This window comes from Anarrhichthys ocellatus, unplaced genomic scaffold (assembly GCF_004355925.1).
Source record: "Anarrhichthys ocellatus isolate YVR2014 unplaced genomic scaffold, GSC_Weel_1.0 scaffold29, whole genome shotgun sequence".
Classification (NCBI taxonomy): domain Eukaryota; kingdom Metazoa; phylum Chordata; class Actinopteri; order Perciformes; family Anarhichadidae; genus Anarrhichthys; species Anarrhichthys ocellatus.
In genome coordinates, this window is record NW_022280059.1 from 985,525 (window position 1) to 989,905 (window position 4,381).

Genomic DNA, 4,381 nt, shown 5'->3' on the forward strand with positions numbered 1-4,381 from the left:
TCACACAGTATCGTTTTATTACATCGGTTACCAAGGCGACAACTCCTCCTTCGTTGTTTGAACAGATCAGAAAATAGTCATCTTGTTCTTTTTCAGCAATTTGTAGTTTGTACACATGGCACACACACACACACACACACACACACACACACACACACACACACACACACACACACACACACACGTTTCTGAATCATCATGAAGTAAAATATACAACAGACCGAAATAAACCTTCTGAGTTGACAATATGTGATAGTATGTCTAAATTAAAATTGTACAGTGCATCATCGACACGTCATAATGTGAACAATATTCTCATAAAAAAACAACTGTTTCGATTGGCAGCTAGATTCAAGTTTTGTCCGTGAAGTGGACTCAACTGTGAGTGTACTGAAAGAGAGGGAAGCCGGACAGAAAGACAAAGGAAAAAATAGAAACATCAACGTGCTGAAATTTAGAGTTTGAGTCCACTTCAGCGTGTCTGAGAAACGAGAGGCGACGTTTCCTCCTGAACCTGTCTGCTTCGCTCCTCGTAAACATTGGCACTTTCATCGGTGGTCCTGTTGGCACTAACTGGAAGACAAACTTGTTTCATTTTTTTCGGACTCATTTCTGTCATTGGCTATTCTGTGACAGATACACAATGAAAGCACATGCATCACTCTGCAAAATGTAAAAGGAAATAAATGTAAGACTCATCCCATACGGATCCATCTTCAGCATTCTGCAATTAATAAAAACAATGCTCTCCAAGATCACATGATCCGTGTTCCATTGAAAAACAAGAAGGGAGGTGAAATGAGCTTTGACATGCAGCTGACATTATTTGTAGAGAGATCTCAGCATCAGTACAGCAGGTTTCTGTTGTCGGGAGTTGAGATGTTACGAGTTTGAATAAAGAGTACCTGCGGTTATGAGCCACTGTGTTAATAGAGTGTAAGCAAAAAACAATTTCTAGGAGGCAGGCAGAAGAGTTATGTCTCTGTATCTGAAAGTATAACTGACAAAGTGGTTTTCCCAGAAAGCCCCGATATATCCGACTTGGCAGAATAGCTCAAAGAAGGCAGAGCTGCTCCGGAAGAAGAAATATCATTGAGTTGAGTTAGACAACTGTTTGGTGGAGCCAAAGAGAAAATTCATATTCTGGATAAGAAACATATTTTGCAAAAAGGCAAAAGAAAAGAGAAGGAGAAGCAGGGTTGAAATGTTTGCCTATACAATACAGATAAGCTAGTTAGCAAACCATGCTCACCTTTGCATATCTCGAGAACCCCTTCTCTGATCTACTTCACACTTGGTGGGGGTTTTGCTGGGGTCCCCACAGAGTGCTTTGTTGACCTTGGTGCAAATTGGACACCAGGATCTTTAAAAGATAAAAAACTTTGAATAAATTAGCCTTGGTGCTCAGTAGCAGCGGGGGGCGGATCTTCAGGGCTCTGCGGACGTTAGCATGTCGCCCACAGCGGGGCTGTACGGGGCCGTGGCATGCTGACCGCAGGTCACTTATCCTGCAGGATGCTGGATATACTAAGATTACAACCATGCTCTTCTTCACTTCCTCGCAGCACTTCCGGGATCTGGAGTCAAGCAATCAGTCCACTCTGAACTGGGACGCCGCCAATGGGCACTGCACCAGCTCAAACAACGAGACAACTTCTGGCAAAAACAGCAGCTCTGACACGGAGAACATATATCTAATAAGGTACAATTTCAGATAATAAATGAACAGGAAGGAAAAATTCCTGGTTGACGTGGTGACATTATGATGTTCTTGACTCTTCCTCGAGTACCTAATCTTTGACAACCTGCTGTTATCAGGCTCGACAAGGAAAATGAAAATAGGAGGGTGGTGGTGGTGAACAAGGTGACACATAATGGAAACACTCCACCAGAATACATCAACAGGAGCTGGAGGAGACAACTTCTGAAATACAACCGTCGTTCACTTTTCATCCAGGTTGCATCTACTCACCGGCTCAGGTTTAAATAACCAGGGAGAGTGCAAAGAGTCAAAAGGTCAGTCAGTATTTGAGTAGCAGATAGTACACATGTTGTCAATCCACAGTCTTTAGAAACCCGTTGGTCTGTGCCGCCGTGACGGGGTTAAAACCCTGCAGTTCTTCAGGCAAACGTGGATGAATCACAGTCCAACCAGAGCTGAGCCTGCACAGTTACTCCGTGACGTTTCTGTTGTAGTCGTAGGACAGCCGTCGCTTAGCGGCAGCGTTCTGACCGTGCCGATTGGCCGACGGGAGGCCGGGGGAGAGGCGGCGATTGGCTGTCAAGGGTGCAGGTCTGCTTTCCTGCAAAGATGAGAACACAACGATGCAGATGTGATATTAGACGAACTGAACATCAGCAACACCACTCAGTAAACCACTCAGTAAAGTGCTGAAGTGATGAGTTCATTAATCTAATTGTTGGTCAACAGAAAATGTTTTTGTACCACAAGTATGCTTTAAAAAGTATTTTAAGTTCTCCGGTTCTATGTGAGGATTTGATTGAACTGAAGTTCAATTTGATTGAACAAAACAACAGTTTCACAAGCATGTCTGACGACTACAGTGGCCTTCAGGTAACGCAAAAATGCTCAAGGCTCTCTCTAGTGTTTGGTTTGTCCGTTGTGGGCTACTGTAGAGATATGGTGGTGCAACATGGAGGACTGTGTGAAGACGACCTGCTCCTTATGTAGATATGAAGCGCTCATTCTAAGTTAACGAAAAACACATCAATTCTTAGTTTCAGGTGTTTATTCACTAAAGAAAACATACTTATGAATATTATATTCCATTTCTACTGATAGATCCCCTGAAATGCAGGAGTAGAACATTTATTTAATGGACAAAATATATCATTGTATATATTTACAGTAAGACATTTAATCACTAGTAAATCATATTTAAATGAAAATGAAAAATCATGGTGTAGTTTCACAAATAAAACCATCTAGTGGGCTCTGTTGTAATCCACTTGTACAATATTCCATGTTTATTATTATTATTATAATATAATATTATAAAGTTGACAAAATCCAATCCATAACTAATTGTTTAACCAACACAGAGTCCACGAAAAACTCAAGAAAAGACTAGATTAATAGATAAAACAATAAAATACATTTGACTAGAATAGGTGTAGTATTTCCTACTCTGCTACACCAAAGACAAGATTATGGATCAGTGAATCACACATCTGGTGCTCTGTAATTTCCTCGCACGGTTTGGGTGAACTGTGAGACCAGCCTGACTGGTGTACTCGTTAATCAGCCGCGGTGAAGTGTGAGGAGTGTTTTGCATATAACAGCAGTCACCTCATTTGAATGGAGCTGCGGGTTTCGACCAGTTAAAAGACACCATCAGGTCATCAGGCAGTCCTGACTAATTCTTTTTAGCAACCTTGAAGCTTAACAAATGGAAACTGAACACTAAGCGCTCTGTGCTAATTCCTCTGCATGACATGTTTATGCGTAGAAAGCATGTGTGTGTGTGTGTCTGTGTGTGTGTAGAGATAGAGATATAATTGAATGCAACATTCGATTTCTCACAGAATGCTGAACAGTGAAACACATCAGCATGATGCAAACTCAAAATATGGCCACAATGCCATTCCCAGGGTTTTAAACGATACTCACAGCGTACTGCGGCTCCAGGTGTAAAGTCCTCAGCAGCAGGTCACGAGAGATGCCGTTCGCTCTCTTGTATCTCTGGCAAATCATTTTGTTCAAGTCGTGGAAACCGTCCAACAGCCTGCAGGGTCAAAGGAGAACAACGCACAGGACACAATGGTTCAATAGATGCTGTTTTTCTCTCACACAGTGGCAGGTGTGTAGAAAGGTCAGAGACAGTCGTCATCTACAGAGAATGTTTTTAAAGCTGGATCACTGAAAAATGGTCAGTAAGTTCAGGACTTTATTATAATACTTTATTTTATATACTCTGGATTTTCTTGGAGAATATGTGATAATCAGAGGCCGTCGAGTGACCCCCCCCCCCTTTACTTCGGGCCACCTTACTTTGGCCACACTTAATTTTCAAACTTGGACTACGTTTTAATCTCAACTACACACCAAGTCACACGTTTTGTGACTGCTGTTGTGGAAATTTATCATATGGTTCTTTTAGTTGTCTTGTATCACTAAACCTGCATATAATCTCAACCCTCTTCCCACGAAAAGGCTGGGAACCTGCCCTTGGGGTTCTTCTTCGGACAACATCTGCGAGGGGGGGGGGGTTGAAGGGAGAGGAGACGAGTTAACGTGCATATACACTCTGTTTCTCTGTTTATCAGGGTTAGACCTCTGAACCATTGGTGGGGAAAGAGCTCTATCCATTCAGCTGAATTTTGATTGAAGTGTCTGTTCATTAAATATGTTTTTAATACT

At 42.0% G+C, this 4,381-nt stretch overlaps 1 long non-coding RNA gene across 1 annotated transcript; it reads right to left on the bottom strand.

Annotated features, from left to right (window-relative positions):
* Positions 1-4,381, bottom strand: LOC116392204 (uncharacterized). Its single transcript, XR_004213321.1, has 2 exons — positions 3,632-4,381; positions 1-2,303 (listed from the first exon to the last, which is right to left on the bottom strand). It is a non-coding gene; the product is annotated as an uncharacterized LOC116392204 (long non-coding RNA).